General features: G+C 43.8%; 1 non-coding gene across 1 annotated transcript; it reads right to left on the reverse strand.

The window, feature by feature from the left end:
- Positions 1–15,718: 15,718 nt before the first annotated feature.
- Positions 15,719–15,791, reverse strand: TRNAF-GAA. The gene has a single exon. It is a non-coding gene; the product is annotated as a tRNA-Phe (tRNA).
- Between the last annotated feature and the right edge of the window lie 9,094 nt (positions 15,792–24,885).

Raw genomic sequence — 24,885 nt, forward strand, 5'->3', positions numbered from 1 at the left:
GCGGTGCTTGCCAAGTTTTGGAGGATTTATATAGAGGGTGGGAGAAACCCTCATTAGGAGGATTAGCACTGCCTAAATCCTCGTGTTTAGCACATGACTTCAAGGGTGAAAAGAGGCTGATGTGTGGGGGGGAAGTCCTGAGGGGCTTTGGATGTCTGTGAAGGAGGCACATTCTTAGATTTACTTCTCTGTGTCTTGTCTGTCTCGCCTGCTTTGCCAAACTGCTGACCTCAGATTGTGCCTGGGATGGTTGGGGAAACAGGACTTTTTTGTTTGTCCATTGTTCTTTAAATCAAAACCCTTTAAACATATTAGAAGTGAAACAATCTTGTGGATTTTTAAATGTATTCATTGGCAGGTGAATCTTCAATGAAGCATCAGTTTGGAGACTTGGAGGCAAAGAAAAATGAAGCAGATACAAACACTTACCATACAGTTGCAAAATTAACAAAAAATAACAAAACCACTCCTAACAGCTAGAGCAAAGGACTGTATCCTGTTGATAATGACTGTAGAGTATCCAGGGCTTGAATTATAAATACAGTAGAACATCAGAATTATGAACACCTCAGGAAAGGAGGTTATTCGTAACTCTGAAATGTTCGTAACTTTGAACAAAACGTGGTTGTTCTTTCAAAAGTTTACAACTGAACATTGACTTAATACAGCTTTGAAACTTTACTATGCAGAAATAAAATGCTGCTTTTAACTTCTTAATTTAAATGACACAAGCACAGAAACAGTTTCCTTGCCTTGTCAAATCTTTTTTTTTTTACTTTTTTTTTGTAGTTTTCATTTAACGCAGTACTGTGCTGAACATTATTTGCTTTTTTTGCTTTTTTTTCTGTCTCTGCTGCCTGATTGCATACTCCCAAATGACGTGTGTGGTTGACTGGTCAGTTTGTAACACTGGTGTTCGTAACTCTGAGGTTCTACTGTATTTAAGTGGGGAATGGAGAAGGCCTCCCTGTTTCTTCTATCCTCTTCACAGAAATATTGAACTACTTTTCAATTTTAAGAAGGGATATATATAGTATTGTCTCCTACGAACTCCTTTCTACCCCAGGATTTTCTCTTACGCTATAAACTGTTATTGGGTGACCTGATTGCTAAAATCTCAGGAGGAATCAAGATGGAAGAATCACACCTGAACATTTGTTACCCAGATGGGAGGAGACATTCTGAACACAGATGCATCTTATCTTCATGCAAATTCGAACTCACCAGAGTACTTCCAGATGAGTAAGACTTTGAAGGATCAAGACCTACCTTTCTGCCAGCTCTAATTTTCTCTATACAATTTTGCCCATTTTTAGAACAATGTGTCCTGAAATGCCATCTCTTTTAAGATGATTATACAAGTCCTTGATCTATGCCCAATTTTTACTCTGTTGAGCATATATGGAGTACGTACCTAGCTATCTGCATATTATATTTACACATCTTTTATACCTTAGCAAAGTTACATGTACATCAACAACAACTTGAGATATTTAGGTATCTGTTAAATATTGGGTGCTTTTAAAAGAGCTCCGAAGCATACTTTTCATAATACACTGAGGGCATGTTCTCTCTATCCACACAGAAATGGGAAAAATACATCTCTCAACATGTATTATGCACAGTGTAAGTACAGTTGAGTAAAGGTTCACATTTTCTCTTTTTTCTCTCTAGCCTTTCCCTATAGAAATGAACAGATCAGTAGGTTAGCCACCCAATGCTCATCACAATCCAGCTTTACTACCTTGTTTTTTATCTCCGCTGACATCAGAGGAATACACAGTATGGAGACAAGCAAAGGATAGTTATTAGTGACGTCCTCCTGAAACTACCCAGGCTCCCAAAAGTTAAGGATTGTCCCACACTGCCAGATGTTACATATACATAACTAAATAGTCATTCAATTGTTACATACTTTCTGTAGTTCATTTCTCTTCATTATCTAGTACCAAGATATTTATGTGAAAGCCTCTCCCTGGTTCTGTCACTGAAAACCAGCTGTTGTATTTGGAATATTGGAACAAATTACCTTGAAAGCAGTTGTGAAAGGATTTGAAGCAGTTTTTGTACCAGGAGTTGAAGTGTGAGGGGAAAGTGCTGGCTCTCTATTCCCCAGCCCCACTACCTGCATCTACCACTCACGTTCACTTATGTTGATTAGATAGAGTCTGAAACTTGTATTAAATGCTCCTCCACAAATATTACATTAAAAAGCTTTAGTAATACTTGGATAGAATTTAGCAGTGAATGTTTAATATATATATAATACTAAACAGTGATCTTTTGTTATGTGTAATGTATTGAATGTCATTTCTATTTGTTAGAGATTAATTCTGTAGGTATTTCTTCTCTCTAATGTTAGGGTAGTTTTAAATGTGCAGTTTTAAAAGTTTAAATTAAAATGGCTTATCTGTGCCCCACTGCCCTTCTCTTTGCAGTTTCCCTTCTCCACCTTCCCCACAACTCATCTCCTACCCTTTCTCCCCTCTCTCCTCTCTCTGACCTTGCTTCCATGAACACTACCCATTCCTCCATCCTCATGCACTGCACAACAGACACCTACATTTTCCTCTCTTTTTCCCCCTTAATCTGTTTCCCTCTCTTTTTAGTTTCCCTGCCTTTTTCTGTCTTTTCCTCATCTTCATTCATTGCTTTCCACTCTTCTTCCCCACTTGGATTAAGCATGTACTGAGCTTTAGGCACAAGAGTAGCCCTACTGAAAATCCTTGAAGTTAGGCAGTACTTATGTTCCTGGTTAAATCAGGACCTTAATCCCTGCTTGCTTCTCCAACCTTTGTTTTACTCCATCATTCCTTAGACACCACTCTGTCCAAAGGGCTGACCCAAAGTGCATTGCCCCACTAACTAAAGAAGAAATGTAATGCCTCATAGAATAGAATCAGAGAATCATAGAATATCAGAGTTGGAAGGGACCTCAGGAGGTCATCTAGGCCAACCCCCTGCTCGAAGCAGGACGTAATCCCCAATTACATCATCCCAGCCAGGGCTTTATCAGGCCTGACTTTAAAAACATCTAAGGAAGGACATTCCACCACCTCCCTAGGTAACCCATTCCAGTGCTTCACCACCCTCCTAGTGAAAAAGTTTTTCCTAATATCCAACCTAAGCCTGCCCCACTGCAACTTGAGATCATTACTCCTTGTTCTGTCATCTGCTACCACTGAGAACAGTCTAGATCCATCCTCTTTGGAACCCCCTTTCAGGTAGTTGAAAGCAGCTATCAAATCCCCCCTCATTCTTCTCTTCTGCAGACTAAATAAGCCCAGTTCCCCCAGCCTCTCCTCATAAGTCATGTGCTCCAGACTCCTAATAATTGTTGTTGCCCTCCACTGGACTCTTTCCAATTTTTTCACATCCTTCTTGTAGTGTGGGGCCCAAAACTGGACAAAGTACTCCAGATGAGACCTCACCAGTGTCAAATAGAGGGGAATGATCATGTTCCTCGATCTGCTGGCAATGCTCCTACTTATACAGCCCAAAATGCCATTAGTCTTCTTGGCAACACGGGCACACTGCTGACTCATATCCAGCTTCTTGTCCACTGTAACCCCTAGGTCCTTTTCTGCAGAACTGCTGCCTAGCCACTCGGTCCCTATCTGTAGCAGGGCATGGGATTCTTCCGTCCTAAGTGCAGGACTCTGCACTTGTCCTTTTTGTACTTCATCTGATTTCATTTGGCCCAATTCTCTAATTTGTCCCACCCCACCACTCCTTTGGCTGTTCCCAGCAGCCTTTGCACTGGCTTTAGCCATTCTTCAGAAGTGCTACCAGAGCAGCCTCCGCAAATGATTCTGGAAGTGAATTCTATTTCATTGTTTCAGTGTCTTCCCTTCTCTATCTCTGCATTTCTCTTTTCAGCTTGCACACATTTTCTCCCACCCTTGCCCTGCTTTTTCTTTCTGCATCTCTTTAGGGTTACGGTAACAACTTGTGTGAGAATCTGAACAACAAACTGCAGAAGGAAGCGGACCGAACTTGGATAAAACTTCTCCTGGCGCCGGTGGGTGCTCGCGCCCCCCACCCCCGGCCCCGCCCCGACACCACCCCCAGCCCCACCCCAATTCCAACCCCTTCCCCAAAGTCCCCACCCCAACTCCACCCCCTCCCTGCCCCTATTGGACTCCTTCCCCATATCCCTGCCCCGGCCCTGCCTCTTCCCCGCCTCCTCCCCTGAGCGCTCTGCGTTCCTGCTCCTCCCTCCTCCCTCCCACAGCTTGTTATGCCATGAAACAGCTGTTTCACAGCGGCAAGCACTGGCAGGAGAAGCGGGGACGGCGCGCTCAGGGGAGGAAGTGGAGGCGGAGATGAGCTGGGGCGGGGGGCAGGGCAGGGAGCTGCCAGTGGGTGCAGAGCATCCACCAATTTTTCCCTGTGGGTGCTCCAGCTCCAGAGCACCCATGAAATCAGTGCCTATGCCACCTACCTGCAATTAGGGTGACCAGATGTCCCAATTTTATAGGGACAGTCCCGATATTTGGGGTTTTGTCTTATATAGGCACCTATTACCCCCCGACTCCTGTCCTGATTTTTCACATTTGCTATCTGGTTACCCTATCTGCAATCCATCTGGTGATGGTTACCTGCTCCAGACATCTGTGGTTCCTGATCCCTGGTGTCATGGTCCTCGGAGTTCCCTGGTCCTGATTCCCTTTGCCTGCAAGAGAGACAGAAGTGAGCTGAGTCCATCCAGCTGATGGTCATCTAACTTTAATATTAAGACTATTTTGTTTGTTATCCCATTTATTCTTGTTGAGTCTGGGCTTCGCGCTCATTGTGTTTGGTAAAACTACCAAGCTGTTTTATATCTGTTTACTTTCCCTGTTAATATACCCTTTCTTGGTTTATCCTTTAAAGGTGCTTAAGTTTTCCTTTACTGCAACTAATAGGTGACAGACCCCAATTCAGGGAAATCTAGCTTGATTTAGAAACAGGGGTCCTTAAACATCTCCCTTTAGTTTCTTCTGGAACCAGTTGTGGCGACTGCAGCAGGACCCCAGATGGCTGCAGTATTCTCTCTTGCTTTGATTTTATTATTATCTGCTCGATTTAAGGTTTGTTGAAAGGTCCACTGACCTTGGGAAGCACCGATAGTGTTCAGTTGCTTTCTCTACTGGGACCCAAGTTAGATCGGTGGCAGACACCAAAGAGGTGTCCTACCTGAGCTGTGGAGAAGTGACTCTATGTTCCGGCTCCAGCCAAAAGGCATGATGAGTTTGGTTATCGCTCCGGCCAAAAGGCCCAGTGGGCACAGAAAGCACTGGCTTAGTGGACCCAGTGAGCATTGGCAGGCTCTGGGCCTGCAGGCCTGGTGAGTGTTGTCAACTCCTGTCTCAAGGAAAGCCTGGTGGGCGCAGCAGGCCAGTACTAATACTGAGCACAGCTGTATTAGCACTCCAGCTGTGACTGCCTGGTGAATGTGAGTTGGCTCCGGCTTTAAAAGCGTGGGGGGTGCTGCTTGAGATTAAGGGAGCTTTAAGTAGCTCTGTGGCAGGCCGGTACAACTTGTCGAGTACTGTCAGCCTCTACTTTTCAAAGGTCTGGTGGGCACTGCGGCAAGCACTGCAATGCAGTTGTGTATCTGTGGGGGCCTGGTACCTACCACTTAAGGAAAAGATGGCTGTTAGGACATTTGGAATCAATGGATGGGACAAGCAGATCAATAAAAATTCACTGGAACACAGCATGAATTTATTTGGTAAAGGCAAAAATCCATGGGCCTGTGATGGAGTATACCAGGCCCTCTGAGGCCCCCTGCTGGAGGCCTCATGGCCCTGCCACACCCCACACCCCAAAAAGGGCAGGGAGAGGGTCCAAGCTACCTAGAGTCCACCCGTACCCCCAGTCAGGGCCAGCAGCCCAGTATAAGAAGAGCTGCAGGGTGTGTGGCTGACTGACTGATGAAGCTGCAGAACCCTGGGCAGGGGCAGGGGCAGGGGAGCCAGAGAGAGCAAGAAGAAGCCCTGAGCTGGTTGCTGAGACTCCATTAGGATAAGGCCCTCAGGTAAGGGTGAAGTTGGCATGGGGAAGTGGCCCAGGGAATTAGAGAAGCCATGTGACATAGTTAAAGGGACACAGCAGATGGCTGCAATCTACAGGGTCTGTGGGCTGGGACCCAGAATAGTGGATGGGCCCAGGTCACTCCCAGCCCCCCCATTAGCCACTGGGGGGAAGTGGCCTGGACATTGAGGCACCCCAGAAGGGGAACTGAACAATAGTGGCCCGGCTGAAGAGCTTAAGCCAGAAAGCCCAAGAGGGTTAAGACGTTGTCTCCAGGGCAGGAGCCCTGGGGCACTGCTCTATCCTGGAGCAGGAATAAACTGAGAAAGAGACTGCAGGCATACGCATTTGGCCAAGGGGACGCTTATGAGAAGTGAGTGCATCCTGTTACGGGGCCGATGATTTGTTTTGGGAAGAAAATGTGTTGGAAAAACTGTGCAGTAGTTGGGAAAACTGTGACAGCTAAGCCTACCCCAAATAAAAAGATGAGAAAGCAAGTTCTCCTCTATGGCCTAGTGGTGGTTTCTAGGGAACTCCGTGAACATGTAAAATCAAAACAGAAAACCATTTGCCAAGTAAGAGTGGGTGGTTAGCAGAGAGGCTGAAATAGAGAAACTCTCAGTCCAGGTATTAAACCACGCTCTACAGATAAATCAATTAGAGCAGCAAATTAAAGAATTCAATATAGATTTCACAAAGAAAGAAAGAAAGAAAGAAAGAAAGAAAGAAAGAAAGAAAGAAAGAAAGAAAGAAAGAAAGAAAGAAAGAAAGCTTTATTTTAGTAAAGAAAATGGAAGATTCCCAGACTGCTGTTAGAGAACTGGTCAAAGAGGTTAAAAATACAAAGGAAGATTCTGCAAATCACTCTTCTATTAATTATAAAACCAGTGTTTTAAAAGAGAAGCTAAGAAAAGTCGAAGGTATGGTTAGTGCCCTGAATATGGATCCCTTAAGGATGTAAGAGTCTAAAGGTTCTGATTCTGAAGGAGAAGGATTAGATGATGGTTTGAATCTATGGAAGAAACAATGGTACAGACTCAACCTTCTGTTCCTCAGGAGTTAGTGGGCCTGACGTAAGGGAGGAGGGGATACAGCAACACATCCCAATGGCACCGATCACCACAACTGCGGTGAACTACGGCCCTAATAGGCCAACAGAGACCCAGTACAAGCCCAGGCCATATGTGCCTGACCAGACCAGGGCAATGGGGAAAAATCTGGCACCTGTCAATAAAGACACTGCCTTGGACTGGCTAGCCAAGATCAGCAGCATGGCTGCGATTAGTAAGGAAGACACTGGCTCTCCTAAGAGAATGTATGAATGGGAAAGACTTTGGGGCTCTGCCGGGTGAAGTACAAGTAGCCAATGTGGGAGAGATGGCAGACATATATGGTGCAGTATTTAAGATTTACTTCCCACATGAAAATATTTTGGGAAAAATTTATTCCAAAAGACAGTGGTCAGGGGAGAGGCCTGAGAGAGTCTTAGATAGAAAGAGTCTATTATACTAGCTGTCTGGTATGTCCCCAAATCCCTGACCATCAATATGGCAACTTGTGACGCACAGGAATTTAAAGAAGCTTTTGTGCAAGGAGTATCATCCACTTTGAAAATCACCTTGGGGCCAGTCAAACCTAAAACCGTCACCCTTCAAGAGCTGGAGGACAGGATCCGAGATGCATTCGAGTTGCAGCATGAGGCTTTCCCAAGCCATTGGAACAAGAAGAAAATTGCTACTGTGAAGTAGGCAAACAGTGTAAAGCCAGTGAGCTGAAGAGAAAAGGAAGCCGCTCTGAAAGCAAAAATCAAGCAGCAGCATCTGAAAGGAGCCTTCCCTACCAGTGAGATCCAGCAAGGAATCGGGAGCACAAGGATACTGCAGCTGAAATGAGGGGATTTCAATCAGTATTATGGAAAAAACTGTTCAAATACAAGAAAAGGGATCCAACTGATCATCTTCCTACTTCCAGAGGAACTGTTTAGAAGGCTGGCTAGGTACTAAGGTGGGCATGGCACTTCTTCAGCAGAAGCTGCATCAAGACAGCCAGAGCTGCAAGAGCAATGAGAAAGCCTGCTCTGAGGACGCCAAGCTCTCCCACCTTCCTCCTTTGTGGCACCCACTGAGAATGATATATGGGGGAGGCCAGTAACTGAAACCACTGGAGAAATTAAATAAGTGATGATACTGGACACAGGTGCCACTATGTCATTAATATGTACTAAAGCAGCTCCAGAGATTAAAAGACTTCCTGTGCAAGAGGTTTGGATCCTGGAGGGAAGACTGAAAAGAGTACAGTCCCCTTTCTGAAGTCTCTCTCATGCATAATAGGCACACTGATTACAGAAGCCACATTTGGGAAGCAAGCATTAAATAGACATGGCATCATCGGAATGGACATATTAAAGAAATGGGACTTAGTGGTCAACTTACCTAACTGAATGCTGAACAAATCTGAATGTAAAGAAGGTGGCTTTGCTGTACCTGCATCACACAGAGTTGCAGCCCTGAAGACCCCGGGGAGAATGGAAACACCTAGATGGGAGGAAGCAGTTGTGCAGATAACCAGCCAGTACCCAGGAGCTTTCACCATCAATAAGCTCCAATGTGGTAAAATTAAAGCGGAGGGATAATTGGGAGTCTCGACCCCAAACCACAGAAACAGAATCGGTACTCTCAAAAGCCAAGAGGATCTGGGATACCATCAACTCCCTCCTGGAATAAGAAGAGCTGGTTGAAACAACAAGCACTTGTAACTCTCCTATCTGGCCTGTATTGAAGGCAGGTAAGGCCACCTGGAAACTCACAGTTGACTACCAAGAACTGAACCATGTTACACCAAGATTAACTCTAGTAGGGGCAAAGTTTCAGGCGATCATAGTGGCCATTGCTGCAGGTGCACAATGCTTTACCATTTTTGATCTGCCGAACGCCGCCTTTTCAATTCCTCTACACTCTAGTGCCTGCTACAAATTCAGCTATGACAACCATCAGCTCATGTTCAGTAGTTACTCCAGGGGTATCACAACATGCCATCGCTGTGCCACAAGTATGTGTCTAGAATGTGGGAGCGCTACAACAACAGAGAAAAGATCATAAGTTATGTGGATGATATTTGAATAGCCACAGTAACCAGAAAAAACCTGAAAGTCCTGAATGATGTATTAAAGAAGGTACAGGAGACTGGATTCATCATTAGCCCTACCAAGGCTCAGATGCTCCAACAAAAAATGACATACTTGGGGATGGAGCTTGGCATCCATGGACATCGATCTTATGTCATCAGGGTCGAACTGATATGTAAGTTGCCTGCACCTCAGGACATTTCAGCACTTAGATCATTTTGGGGTTTATATGGTGTTTGGTTTTTGTCTGTGAGGTGGCCCGATTCTACTGTAATTAGCATACTTTAGGTTACTTGAATTCTGAAGGGCAAATTCTCCTTTCAGCTACACCCATGAAAGTGTAGTCACTGTGGTTGAAAGGCAGATTTAGACTCAGTACATATAGAGAAAGATAGTATGAACACCCACACAATGCATGAAAATAGCTCCTGAATGACTTTCAAAAGCACATTTTCTCAGTGTTTCCTGAGGCTCCCCCTTTCTGCCTGTCTGCATCCACTTCTTGTTGCTTGTCTTACAGTGGATTGCAAGCTCCTGGGGCAGGGACCATCTTTATGTTTTGTACAGTGCCTAGCACAATGGGGCCTTGGTCCACGACTAAGGCGTGTTAGGCTCTCCTGCAAAATAAATAGTAAAACATTTTTATAGCAGTAAGGAAGTCTCAGCCTTCATGTCCTGAGTTTATTTATTAACACCCATCTATGACAGCAACTTACATTGTCCTCAAGAGCTTGTGATGCTGTCAGGATGCATACAGCAACATTTCAAATATACTGTATGGACCACATTCTAGAAATATAAATATGTTCAAGACTTTAATTCAGTAAATTGTTTTTCTTTAAGCAGTTAAAAAAAGGAAAAGACCACTTTTTTCCCCTCACAGTTTAATATCCCAGAACAACCTCTTGACCAAAAAACCCCAAGCCCTTCTCTAATCTGTAGGTCTTAATTAACTACTTCCCATTCACAATATATCAAGAATTAAAATGCTGATGCCTGTGAGTCTTGAGAACTGGCACATAATCTACTCTCTTTTTCTGATCAAAGAAGGAAAGTGAATGAGGGTAATGACAAAATTAATCCATTAATCCATTAACCCATACAATGAAGTTGGGAAACTATACATGAGGCTCAGGAGGAGAGCAGTGCTATGAGTTTCATGAAAGCAAGGATTTGTTTTGTATAGGTTTTTGTTTTCACGACAGGCTATGTCATAACAATAAATTAAACCTTATTATGTTTATGTTTTATTTTCTTTTGGTAACTGACTTTTTGCCTGAGTTAATCACTTATAATCACTTAAAATCTATCTTTTTGTAATCAATGAACATACTTTAATGTTTATCCTTACCAGTGAGTATGACTGAGGTGACTGGTAAATCTGCTTCAGTTACAAAGGTTAGTGTATATCCATTTTCCATTGATGAAGTGGTGAACCAATTAATAAACTTGCTTTGCTCAAGAAAGGGTCTTGAACAATGCAAGATAGTATATTCCTAGGGTACAAGGCTGGGGGGATTTGGCTGGTGCCTTTCTCTGTGTGATTCATGAGTGGCTCGGAAGCATTCATGCAATCTAGCTGGGTGTGGGGCTCCATGTGCAGTTGAACTGAATAGAGAGAGCACCTGGAGGGGTTTGCTGCTTTGCACCAGTAAGGCAGTGTGAGAGACTACCCAGGATAGTGAGAAAAGGGGCACAGCGGTTCCACAGTCCCAGATTGCACCCAGGGGATCCCATCACAACAGATATATAGTGAAATTGCTCAATGCACTACTGGAAGGTGCTCAGATACAATGGTGATGAGTGTGGTATAAAACTATATAGAATAGAATGTCTACAAATGGTTTTCTGATGTAAACTACTGAAGTACATGTAGCATATGGTTATGAAATGCAAAACTCTATGTGGGTCAGCTTTCCTATAAACTACATCCTTCAAAGTAGCATTGCTAGCAGGCAAAGTGGTACTTCTGCCAACAAAATGATTCTTTTCACTGTCACACTTCTATATGTAAAACAATGATAGCATTTATAATCTTTTATTTCTGAAACAGATTTCTGTATAAACATGACTATTAAGTTCATTTGCTAAAGTTATGTCTTCCTCAGCAGACTGTCATATGATCATAGAGAAGAGCCAAAATAAATCCTATTAATTCCCCCTGAAACTATTAGGACCTTCCATTTATTTCTTTGTGAGGTGACAACTCTGTAATCTCCAGTGACCACATACTACATGGAAGGTAAAATTTTCAAAGTGCCCAAGTGACTTAGGAGGACTAGGTCACATTTCCAAAAGTTCCGTAGGCTCCACAAAGCCTAAATCTAATTGAAAACATTTTTTTAAAGTGTAATGTGGACATTCTGAGCTCAGGAAGGACCCAGTGCCGCACCACCATTAGTTCCTGCGCTCAGCTGGTATAATCAGACATGGCCACAGCTCTTCAGGAGGGAAAGATCCTAAATTTCCTGGGAATTAAGAGTATTACATAATTACTGAATCAGTGTGGCCTTAATCACCTTTCCCAAACTAATACATGGGGAGCTGTCTGCATACTGTAAATATTGTCTAAGGCAGACAATTTCCAGGTGCTCCTAAGTACTCAGTAGAGGAGGCCTTTCCAGGGCAGATATTAGTAAATGTCGTCTTTAGCATCTTTCCTGAAACTAACATCCGTGGCATTGGATTCCTGCATTCAAGACATGGGCATTTGCCTACCTCACAGGGGTATTATGAAGATTACTCACATTACATACTAAGCATTTTGTGCTAAGTATTATTAATTATAGCCATGACAGGCAAAGAAGGCAGGGTGGGGGAACTTGCAGGTACAAGGAAGCTCCAAATACACTCAAGAGACATTTTCCACAGAGACATACTTAGTGCTGGAAAAGGCAAGATATGTTGCTTTGTAGAGCTTTACCAAACTTCTAGATGACTGTGAGTAAGGTGCTTAATGTTTAAAGTTCCCCATATGTTATATACTGCTATACTTTAAAATAAATACAACAGCTTTCCTTTGTATCGCATCTGTACTGAATGTGTCTGTTCTGTTACCCTCTTGAAATATGAGAACTTTCTTGCCTCTAATTCTACAAGAAGGTAATAGAGAAAAGGGATTTAACTATTGCACTGGCAGTCTGGGGTACTCAGATTTAGGGTATGCGTTGGCTGGAGAGTTAACACAGGCTCTTACTTGGGTGTTGCCACTAATCCCACCACAGACAAAAACAAAAAAGTCTCCCATCCACACACAAAAACAGTCACCTGAGTTAAGGGTTCTTTCGGCCTGGACTAGCTGGCCCAGCTGGGTGTGGGGGTTAGAACCCAGGTTCTGCTTTCACTTGGGCTGGTATACCACAACCACTCTGCAGCAAGGACGCAGGCTAAATCTCTCAAGTTCTGATAGTTGTCCAGTCTCTTTCCACAATTCCCCCACATGCCCAGAAGAGCAGACAAATTCTCCCACATTTCACCAGGAAAGAATCATGGAGTAGGTCAGCTCTCTGCAGCACAAAGACCCATGACATGTGCCCCTAGAAGTTCTAGCGACACACACAGTTGGGTGCAGCATCAGTGGAGACCCAATAACTTTGGGAGAGTTTTGTAGTTTAGCTGCTCAGACCCAGGTGCTGAAACCCAGGTTGACTCTATAGCAAAGATAGACCCTTAGAGGCCCACCCTCACTAGAATTGGCACTGTTTATAAGTAGGCTGGGCCCTGAAAGAGAAACAGATTTGGTGGGGGGGGAGAGAATTTTGTGCACAAACAAATTTGCACTAAATGTAAACATAATGTTTCCCCTTTTGACCTTAGGGATTATTCAGGGTCTTGCTGGTTGTTTCTATTAGGAAAAGAAATTAATGATTGAGTCAGTAGTTCTTTAGAGCAAACATATTTGTTTACGAAGAATGTACACAAAGTCCTGTTTTCCTGACACAGTAGGACTCAAACAACAGGAGACAGTTTAATTAATCAATCCTCTAAGCCTCTTTCTACAGCCAGCATTCTGTCCAAAAAACTCTCTCATTTAGCCTTCTCTCAGTGAAATTGCAACTACATCTCTGGCTGTCCTGGGCTTTCCGCATAAGCAGCGGAACAAGTTTGGGAACCACTGGCTTAGACCCATTGCAAACACACCATTAAAAATCCTTTTAACTTTTTATTAAAATGATAGCCTTTGAGTATTAAGTAAACCTCTTGTTTTAACAGTCTCCCTTGTTCCCTTGCTCTTCAGCTGGAGAGAGTTTTTAGAAGGAAAAAAAACCCTTGTTTGACAGCCAGCTGGTATTGTTTCTATTGTATTATCATGTTGCACTTCAGTAGGGATTTGTTCTCCTGTCTGTGCAATATACTGTAAATGCAAATGTAACAGTATCAGAGATGGTAATAACTGTCCCTGTGGGGAAAAGAGAAGAAGTTAGTTGAGATGGGGCTGGCGCTGCTATTGTCGCTACTGTCGGAATGCATCCGATGAAGTGAGCTGTAGCTCACGAAAGCTTATGCTCTAATAAATTTGTTAGTCTCTAAGGTGCCACAAGTACTCCTTTTCTTTTTGCGAATACAGACTAACACGGCTGCTACTCTGAAACCTGTAATCTGACACAGTATGGCTGTTCTTATGCTCACCATCAAAGGAGTTCCTCAGGTACAAAGAAAAAAATCTTAATGATTCTAAAAGTAGAAACTTCAGCTAGCGAAGATGTGCTGAATCTACTTCTTACTAGATGATCCATCTTGAAAAGAGAAAAAGCAAATCAATTCATCTGGAGAAAAATAATGGAAATAGAGGTGGTTGTTGGGAAGGAGAAACCTGGAAAGTGGTAATTAGCATGAGTTTGAATGCGGTATGACACAAAGGTAATAAAACAGAACAATGTGGTTGATTTTCCCACAGCCTGTTAGGGTACGTCTACACTGGAACAAAATTCCCGAATGGGCAAAATGAACCCAGGTCAGCTCACTTGGACTACCTGAGTCTTGGGTTTCAGGGCTAAAAATTGCAGTGTAAATGTTAAGGCTCAGGATAGAGGCAAAATAACAGTTGAGAAAGGCAATCCTCACCTGAGCTTCATTGGAGGATCAAAGGGCAACTGAAGAAAGAGTAAATTTGTGGTATTGGTGGGGAGGGGGGTTAAAACTTTAGAAATAAATTAGTAAATTACAAACTTACAATGACAACCAAGTGCTATACTGTACTACGAAACACAGGAGATGTGATTGCTTAAGCTACTACAGTGGTTCCTAAACTTTTTACCTCACATCCCCCACTCAAGCCAAGGCCAGGGTCGGGGCCATGGCTCTGGGAAGGGGACTGAGGCCAGGGGTAAGAAAGCCGAGGCTGGGGCCACAGCTGGGGGCAGGGACAGGGACAGGAGCAGAGTGGAGTGGGGTGGCACCAGCCATGCCCCCTTAACTGGTCCTCTGTGCCCCCTTTCGGGGTGCACCCGTTTGGGGACCTCTGAGCTACTAGCATCCATTCGTATTTTCAGTGCTTGCTTGCTATTACAAATGTAAGTTAAATAGCACAATGACAAAACCTGCACGAACCAGGGTAAATGTTAGCGTGCCCAGAACAATACGAGAAGAATTTTTTATTTTTTTTAAATGCTAAGGAAGGGAAGTCCAGTTAGCGCGAACTACAGAAGAAAAGGAAGGCCAAGGGCGGCAATGAGAAGAGAAGCCAAACGTGTGCCGGGCTAGAGGGTTCCCCGACCGACAAGCACAGCTGGGCGGCACGGACACCCGGCGACCGGGGTGAATTTGGGGGCTAGGCTCTGGGCTATGGAGAGTCAAATACTTCACTGACTGGTTTCGGAGTCGCAGCCCCGTTAGTCTGTATTCGCAGAAAGGACAGGAGGACTTGGGGCACCTCAGAGACTAACACAGTTATTTGAGCACAAGCTTTACGGGAGCGCCCGCTCGCTTCAGTGGATGCATGGGCTGTAGCCCAGGAAAGCTTGTGCTCAAATAACTGTGTTAGTCTCTGAGGTGCCCCAAGTCCTCCTGTCCCTTTTGCTTCACTGACTGGAGCTTCCCCCCCCCCCCCCCCCGCCGCCTCAAACGTCTTGGGCCTTCAACCCCACAGCCCTGGGCCGGGGCGCGGGCATGGCTCAGCCAGCAGGGAACACGCGCCCCGCGGCCACCCACACGCTGCACCGGCGACCCCTTTCCGGCAGCTTTTCCCCCCGCCGCCCCCCTCGCCCCGGGGCGCACTTCGGCCCCCGCCCACAGGGAGTCCCGCACTCCCGCCCGCACCGCGCGCGCCGGGCAGGGAGCGGCTGGGAAGGGAGCGCGGTGCCGCGGCGGGCTGCTGCCTCGGACACTGCAGCGCCTCCCTGGGGGCTGCCCGCCACCCCCTGCTCCAGGGCAGGGGGCACCAAGCCGGGGGGGGGCCGGTCCCTCCCCCCAGTGCAGCAGAGAAATGCCCCTGGAGTGCTGCTCCCCCAGCCTCTCTGCGCCTGTAGGCGGGGCGCAGCAGGGCCCCCCCCCCCCGCGGCATGGGGCCGGAGCTGGGGCTGCGGCGGGAAGACGATCGTTCACGTCGCATTCAGCAGGCAAAAGATAAAACTCATCTGCCGAAACCCGGGATCGAACCAGGGACCTTTAGATCTTCAGTCTAACGCTCTCCCAACTGAGCTATTTCGGCGGATGCTCAAACGCTTTCAGGGACGCGTTGAAAAGTCATTTCACTGCGCTCCTCTTGCCTGTTTTCTCTTCAACCTGTGTTGTTATTTGCTGAGTCTTAAAGTGATGTGTGGGGAAAATATAAGGAAACATACATTCTCTGCCCTTCAGCAGCTCATAAACTAGTTAGTGTTTTCCCAGGGTGCTTGTATTAAATTACACAATGAAACGTTTATGTTGGCGCCCCCTCTCCATCATCAGCGTGACACACATGCCAGAAACCTTGAGGGAATACTTGTTTTGCACAGTCTCATTGTTTTTGAGGTATATATAAAGAAAACAAATCAACCCAGGAAATAAAAAAGCCAGTTGCTGCTGAACACATCTATTACCCCCTGCATAGAATAGAGCAAAGACAATATTCGCCAACAGATCCCAGCAAATACATTTTGCCTACTACATATAGATAATTATGATTGATAACAATATACAAGCCTTTCATTGTACCCCTCTATTTCCAGAAGCATATAATTTTCTGGAGGGAAAAAAATGATCTTTAGCAATAAAATTTCTTGTATTGCTCCTGAGTCCCAAAATATGTGCTTTGATTTTTTGTGTTGTTTAAAGGCTGATCAGGTCTGTGTGGCCATTTTGGAGTTATCAAAACATGAATCGAGTGTGATGTTTTTTCATAGCAGAACACTTTGAATGCCTTTATTTTGCTCCCTGATAGCTCGAAAACAGTAGCAGGTGAGGAGAGAGTTAGCCAGCTTGACAGTGCCCAGCCCCCCACCCTCTGGTCTTAGGAACATATAGTTTCTCAGTGTAGAACATATATTCTCAGTGTATACATTTATTTCAATATATACAATCATTTCAATAATATAAAGCTTTGGGAGTTACAGGGCTTTATGTACATGCATGTGGGAGCAGGTAGAGCTGGAGCAACTCATATTTGGATCTCACATCTCTGTGCATTTATTTGCAACTCACAGCATTCCAGAAGGATCAGACTGGAAGAGGTTGCACTGTTTATATTTCTGTTAGGTGGAGGGGAAAGATCACCCCCTCACTCTACTCCACCTTCTGTTTGGCAGCTTAGATTGTTGATGGGCCCATTATCACTTACTTCTTTCCAAGGGTGGATGGAGCGAGAGAGACCACTCCCAGACGTGCCAGCTCCGATGGAGATTGTCCAATGATGTTGTCCACATGGAGGTGGACGCTATTACAGGAAACCCACATAATGGACGACTGCAAGTACCAAGCAAGAAAAACCTGCATTGAAGATGGGATACTTCATGGATACAGGTTTTAAAAGTGGAATTAAACATGGGAGCAATTTTTTTCTACTAATCTTTAAAAAAACAAATATATTGTTCCATCAGTCTGAGCACTAGGCAGACTAAGCACCCAAATAATTTTATTGAGGGTTGTCCTGGTCTCTTCTGCCACACTCCTCCACATTGCCCTGCTACTCCCCTCATTGCATCTGCAGTTAGCCTGTAAGCTCCTTAGGGGACAGGAGCTTGCTTCAATTTGTACTAGAAGACAGCACCCTAGGCTTGGTTACAGATGACTTAAGGCGGGGTTCTCAAATGTGGGTCTGGATCCCTCAGGGGGTCATGAGGTTATTACAAGGGGGGTTGCGAGCCGTCAACCTTTACCCTAAATCCCGCTTTGCCTCCAGCATTTATAATGGCATTAAATATATAAAAAAAGTGTTTTTAATATATAAGGGGAGTCACACTCAGAGACTTATGGGAAAGGGGTCACTAGTCAAAAAAGTTTGAGAGCCATTGACTTAAGTTCTAGTCTTGTCTTTGCCATTAGTCTGGGCAAGTCAGGTCATTTCTCTGTGGCTCAGTTTCCCTTTCTGTAAAAAAGATGATACTGACCTCCTCTGTAAAGTGCTTTGGGATCTACTGCTGAAAACCAGTATGAAGCACAAGATATTAGTATTACTATTATAGGACTGTGCCAATCACATTGTTGAAGCATCAATGACATAATAAAAAAGAATTAATATGTCTTACGAAGGGGGAGGGAATGTGTGCATGTAGGGATAGCTCTTGCACAGAGTGTAATTGTACATCAGAAAGTGCACCTACTGGTGACTAGTTATTTACTGAGATTTGAATAGAACTTGAAGGTTCTGAGAGATTTCTCTCTTTCCGAGGGCTAATCCTCAAAAGCCTTACCATCATGATCCTGCTGTCTGCTGCAGGATACAGGAAGCAATGCACCTCAGCCTCCACCCAGGCAGCCCCTAGAGAAGCACATGGTGGCATATGTCACCTCATTTATATCTTTTTTTAAGCTTTAGACCAAGCATCAGCTTTCTCAAGCTATCCCACTACCTCTTCGGAGTTCTTTTGCTATCCACTGCTTTCCCTAGCATTCTGCATGTAGCAGCGCTAGATGTGACGTACACTTTCAGAACTAGAAATGCTGAGGTTGCTCGTGAAGCCATCTCAAGAACAAAGCAAACAAAAGAAAAACAGGTAGAAGATTTCAATTGCAGAAAGGGGAAAAAACCCTCATTTTGCTTAGTGGAAAGGTGCTCTAAAGCAACAATCATTTATGACAAAATTCAAATCTTGGCATCTCATATTCTTTTCATAATTTTGCATTGCCCTGATTATGACTGTCTTGTAATCAATTAGTGAGCACATCTTCCAGTGAACTAGCTCACCTAATCTTGTAATCTTTAGAATCTTTTTAAACTCTACAGCATGTGACCATATTCATAAAATTTGAAACACTAGTTACATGAATGTTTTCACACCCATTACACCCAGAGCAGCAAGGACCTATAGACTGGCCCTGACCTTTCTAAAATGTTTGTATTTGTTACAGTTGATGGCAGCTACATCAGCATTCTCTCTGCAGCCAACATCAGCAGTGTACAAGTGCAGGTCATGAAACACTAACTCCGTACGTATGCCTGGCACTTGCCTCCCAAGGCAAGTACTCTTCTCTCCCATAAGTCAGGGAAGAAGGGCTTATGGAGTGCAGCGAAAGTGCTTCAAAGACATACTGAAAGTACACTTTAAAAAGGGAGGTTTCAACCCAACAAACTGGGAGGACTTGGCGTGGAACAGAACATACTGACCCACAGCTCACTTTCAGGAGATCAGATGTGCTCATGAGACAGAGAAGCAACAAAGGAGGAGAGAAAGGGCACAACAGTCCAGCCAACTACGTCTCCTCCAAGATTACACTTGTCACTTCTGTGGGAAAATCTGCAGGGCACGAATTGGACTCCTGAGCCACCTAAAAACTCAGCAGTGAATCCCCTTGGTGGACATCATCCCCGTTTCAAGGGATAGCCAAAGGAGGAGGCTGCTGACTTTGGGTAGTGTGAATGCAAAATTCACTTGGAAAGGTAAGCTCAGTTTATAGTATAATTGTGATGGGTACCCCAGACTCTGAGTACCTTCTTACCCCCAGCCTCAGTAAGAGGGAGTCTTACTTGTGCTAAACTGGGTGTCAGCTCCCTAATAACACCAACCTGTTATAGTAACCCAAGCACTCTCCTCTGGGCTATGCCAGCCCTTATTGTTAATCTGCAAGGGAAAGTAAGTGCACCCGAGTCCCTTTGAAGCCACACCCTGTAGTGTCTCATCCCTTATCTACTGAACACTCAGAAATACCAGGTCTGTCGTGCACACACCACGCTTGTAAGATTCAGCAATTTGCTTAACACTACGGCACTGAGATAAACTTATTCTTGTTTTCATTTTCATTTTCATATATAATTAAAAACTAGAGATTCAGAAGATAATGAGGAAGACTATTGGAAACAAATGGTTACATGTAAAACATACAATTGTAATATGCTTTCTAGAGACTAAACTAACAGGTTAAGCTTCTTTAGATTGGAGGTTCTCCTATCCCAAGTCCTTTGCAGTGTTTTCAACCAAGCTTGGCTGAAATCCCATGTTCCTGAATGTAATTGCACTGTCCATTTATTGTTTAGGTGCAGGAAGAAGGGGGTCTCTTCTTTCTTTCCTAAATATAGAACCAACGTTCATTGTCTGTACTCAGACAAGATAACCACCCATGGCTTGTTTTTCCTATGTGTTGCTTCCCTATTGATTTCACATTGCTTTGTTAACATTTGACTTTATATGTGTGTTAAGTGTTGCATCCTAACAGAGAGGTATACATTTCTTACCTCTTGTCTGATGGAAAACCTGTCTTTCACCTTTGCTTGAGACTGATACCTTGATACAGACTTTAAAAAAAAACATATTTTCAGTATAAATACACAACCCCTTACATAGCATCTGTACATATATTTCACAACAATATTAACAACCAGCATGACCTTGGCTTTCATTTAAGACTTCCCAGACATTCTCTGGGGAACCAGAATGTACACAACAGATATGTGTCTGTCAGGATATGACAGTAAACCAGTTGGCATTAAAATTTTCTTGGGTCACAATAATATATTTTACAGTTTATAGTGCAGGGTAATTAAGGTGGGCAAAGCCATTCCTTCTACTGTTTATTTGCATTATGATAGCATGCAGAGGCCCCAGCCAAGAATAGGGTCCCCTCATACTAGGTATTGTACAAACAAAGAGAGAATCCCTACTCCCAAAGTGCATACAATCTAAATAAACAAGACAGACAAAGCAAGAGTTATTATCCCCATCTTACAGATGGGAAACAGAGGTAGAGACACACCTGGCAATGGAACCAACATCCCTCAAATCACACTCCATTTCTTTCATCACAAGGCCAGCCTTTTGCTCCAAGGAGCCACCATCTATTGAACAGTTGTGCATAATTGCCTTGCTGTGTTCAATATTTATTGCTATGATTTCAACTTGTCATGCAAGGTTACACTTCTCTACATCAGCAGGACACTAGAGGACCATTTATCCTCCTCCTTCCACAGTAGAAGCAGGTATGCTAAAGGTAAAAAAATATTCCTCCCATTCCTCCCTGACAGGGCAATCTGACCTGCTGAATCTAACAAGCAGGTGATGGGGAAAAGAAATGGGGAAACTGCTGCTTGAGAACATTGGGTCAAGGAGAGCAGGAAGTGGTTGAAAGGTGGGATTTTCAAAAGCACAACTTGGGCTAGGATTTTCAGATGTGCCTAAGTGACTTAGACTCACAAGTCCCACTGATCCTCATTAAGTCCTAAGTCACTTACACACTTTTGAAAATCCTATCCAACCTCATTTCAGTAATGTTACTCACATGACAGTTATACCACTGTTAGCTAAGTCAGTGGTTCTCAACCTTTGTAGATTACTATAACCCTTTCAGGCATCTGATTAGTCTTGCATACCCCAACTTTCACCTCACTTAAAAACTACTTGCTTACAAAATCAGACATAAAAAACACCAGTGTCACAGCACATTATTACTGAAAAATTGCTTACTTCCTCATTTTTACCATATAATTATCAAATAGATTGATTGGAATATAAATATTGTACTTATAGATTTGTGTGATACTTGAGCCCGTTTTTCCACTTGTGAACATTGTGTGAAGCCTGAACCCAGGCAGTAGGGCTGAAACATATAACTTAGCTCCATGGAGCACCCTATAGCGTGGAACCCTAGGCATTTACCCTGCTTGCCATCCTCTAATGCCAGCCCTGCACTTGCTACCCTCCCCAAACCCATCCCCTGAGGGCTGCAATCCCCAGGGTTGAGAAACACTATCTAGATGAGTGGAGTACCCCTTGGGGTATATGTACCACTGGGCTAAGTTAATAGCTCATTAAATATCTTTGTTTAGGACACCTTTCAACAGTGATAGAGATGAGTGTGATTTCTCCAACACATCCTCCCTCCTGCTGCAGTGAGAACAAATGTAGAAGAAATACAATTTTGCAGGATAGTTTACAAAAGCAGCCATTTGAAATACCTAAAATATATGGCTCCTGAACAAGAAGAAGATAAAGTAATTCTTTAAGCAGAAGAATTACTTTAAGTCTGCTTAAAGAGACTATATCTGGGGACAGCTTGTGATTGAGCATGTATTCAAACAATATTCAAATTCTACTTGAAATAAACCTATTTGCTAGACTGAAATTTTAAAAAATACCTTTTTTAAAGGATGAGATTTAAAATGATTGTTTAGTTCTATTTTTAGTCTAATGACAGGTTTCAGAGTAGCAGCCATGTTAGTCTGTATTCACAAAAAGAAAAGGAGTACTTGTGGCACCTTAGAGACTAACATCATTGGACAAATTGAGCTGTAGCTCACGAAAGCTTATGCTCAAATAAATTTGTTAGTCTCTAAGGTGCCACAAGTCCTCCTGTTCTTTTAGTCTAATGTATTTAGCCCCATATGCCTGCAAGAACTTTGTTAATGAGGTGTTAGGTTACTGGCACTGAATCATGTGCTTCTTGTGTCCTTCCAGAATATGAGCTTAATTTCCAAAACACGAATATGGAAAAGCCATGAAATGCAGAGTTAAGGTGATACTTCCCACACAGCACAGCCATGCAACTTTAAATCTACCTCCTTGAATTTCTACCCTATGGAGTCGGTGGTGATGGTGGTGGGTATATTTGATTGCCAATTATTTCAGGTTAGCTACAATGCTAGCCTGGACACTCCACAAACACTTGTGCTTCATCCTAGGCTGAGCCACAATCGTACGTCCTGGAACAAATGTTTGCAAAGTGACCTGACTAGCATACACAAAATGTTTGCTTACTCCAATTAATTGGCAATTAACTCACATTAAAAGCTCCACTGTATACATACCCTCAGGGAACTTGTCTTGTAACTGGAGGTAAAATTCAAGTGAAGACTAGACTTAAAGCCTACCTGCTAACTCCCATGTCTTCCCTAGGATTAAGAACACACCTTTTTCCATCATGAAAACAATGCTATGGGAATCAGAGCAGGTCATCCCTTCCTCAACCTTTCTGCACAGGCAAAGCTCTACCAACCAGCAGCATGTACTCCCAAGATCAATGGTGTATACATACTGAAAGGACAGTGGGAGTGCATGAAACGGAGTGCTTAAGTGGAGCTGCAGACACAGAAAAAAAAAAACAGCAACCTACTGTTACAATGCCAGTTCCTATTGCCAGCACCACAGGGACTCTCTGACTGCATTTTTGTCTGGAAAGTGTGACCATAGCTCCATATTTCCTGATTATCTACCATTTGCCGTTTGGGAATTAAATGCTCACATTTTGGAGGGGTCTAGGATACCCTGGGAATAACCATAACTCCACATTAATTATGCTTTTGCATGTGAATTTCCCTTGTTTGAGTAAGTGGGCACGACTCAGAGGCAATTGCAGAAGGAACAGAGCTGCGAGAAGGTTTCCTGAGCACTTCTCAGCTACTAGATGGAGGCAGTGCCAGAACATGAGGGACTGCCTCACGGACCCCCAGACTGCATACTTTCCCATCAGGGCCTCGCAGGGTCCTAGAGCCTGGACTCCAGCCCAAGCCCAAATGTCCACACTGCAATTAAATAGCCCCTTAGTCCAAGTCAGCTGGCACAGGCCAGCTGCAGGTTTTTAACTGTAGTATAGAAATACCCTAAGTCTCCTCCCCACAAGGTGGGTTTCTTTAACCAGGCTAGAGTAATTCTTGCACACTCTCTTGGGCCCATCTCCCTCCCCATGTAAGCACTGTGCATGCCTTAGGAGGTTCTAATAGAGGGGCAGGATCATGTGGTACTCCTCCTTGTCTGGGTTCAAAGATACAATCTAAAAGTGTTATGTCAAGCACAACACTGGCTGACAGGCCTGCAGCATCCCCAGATATCTCCCATAAGTCTCCTCCTGAACCCCCATCCCCTGAAGTACCTTAACCTTAGAACACTCCACCATCCCCCAAATCAACCAAAACCATCTTCTAAACAGATTAAAAACTGGCTGACAGGTTTCACAGGGTAATTATAAATGATCCTTGACTAAGGGGCTCTAGTAGGGTCCCACAGGGATCAGTTCTTGGTCCTATGCTATTTAACATTTTTATCAATGACCTGGAAACAAAAATAACTGATGAAGTTTGCACATAACAAAGACTGGGGGAGTGGTAAATAATAAGAGGACAGGTTATTGATACTGAGAAATCTAGATTGCCTGGTAAGCCTAATGCAAGCAAACTGTGTGTGTTTTAATATGGTGAAGTGTAAAGCTATATAAACTAGGAACAAAGAAGGTCAGTCATACTTACAGGATGAGGGGACTCTATCCTAAGAAGAGGTAATGCTGAAAACGACTTGGAAGTCATGGTGGATAATCAACCAAACATGATCTGTCAGTGTCGCACTGTGGTCAAAAGGGCTAATGTGATCCTTGGATGTATAAACGGGAACCTTGAGTAAGAGTTGAGAGGCTGTATTACATCTGTATTTGGTACTGATGCGATAGCTACTGTAACACCACATCCAGTGCTGGTATTCACAACTCAAGAAGGATGTGGATAAATTGAAGAGTTTGGTGAAGAGCCATGACCATGATTAAAAGACTGGAAAATCCATCTTATGGTGATTGAGCTCCTTGAATCTATCTATTTAGCTTATGAAAGGGAAGCTGAGAGGGAGACTTGATTACAGTTTATAAGTAACTATGTGAGGAACAAAAATTTAAAGATAGATAAATTCAGACCAAAAATAAGGCATAATTTTTAAACAGAGTAATTAACCACAAACAATTTAAGGAGACAAGGAAACAGAAGGAAACAAACTAACTAAGGGAGATGGTGGGTTTCCCATCACTTGCATTTTTTCAATCAAGATTGGATGTTTTTCTAAAAGATATGCTCTAGTTCAAAGAGGAATTAACTGAAGGAAGTCCTTTGGCCCATGTTATACAGGTCAGACTAGATCAGCAGATGAACACATTTTTGGGGTCAGAACCCATTTGTAAATCTTGTAGCCTGTTGTGACTCAGAGGCCTCCAAAAATCCAATGTCCCCCTCACCTGGAAGGGTCTAGCAGGGGACAATAGGTTTCAAAGTGAAGATTCCAGATGCAGCTTGGGGAAGGGCAGTGAGCCAAGACTACCGTTCCCCCCCCCCCCCCGCAAATATACACATCTCATAAGGGGCAAAGGGAAAGCAGAAGTTGGGGGCCTGGAGGTGAAGTGGAGAGAGTGGGCATCTCAGGGTG

This window comes from Dermochelys coriacea, chromosome 1, assembly GCF_009764565.3.
Source record: "Dermochelys coriacea isolate rDerCor1 chromosome 1, rDerCor1.pri.v4, whole genome shotgun sequence".
NCBI lineage: Eukaryota > Metazoa > Chordata > Testudines > Dermochelyidae > Dermochelys > Dermochelys coriacea.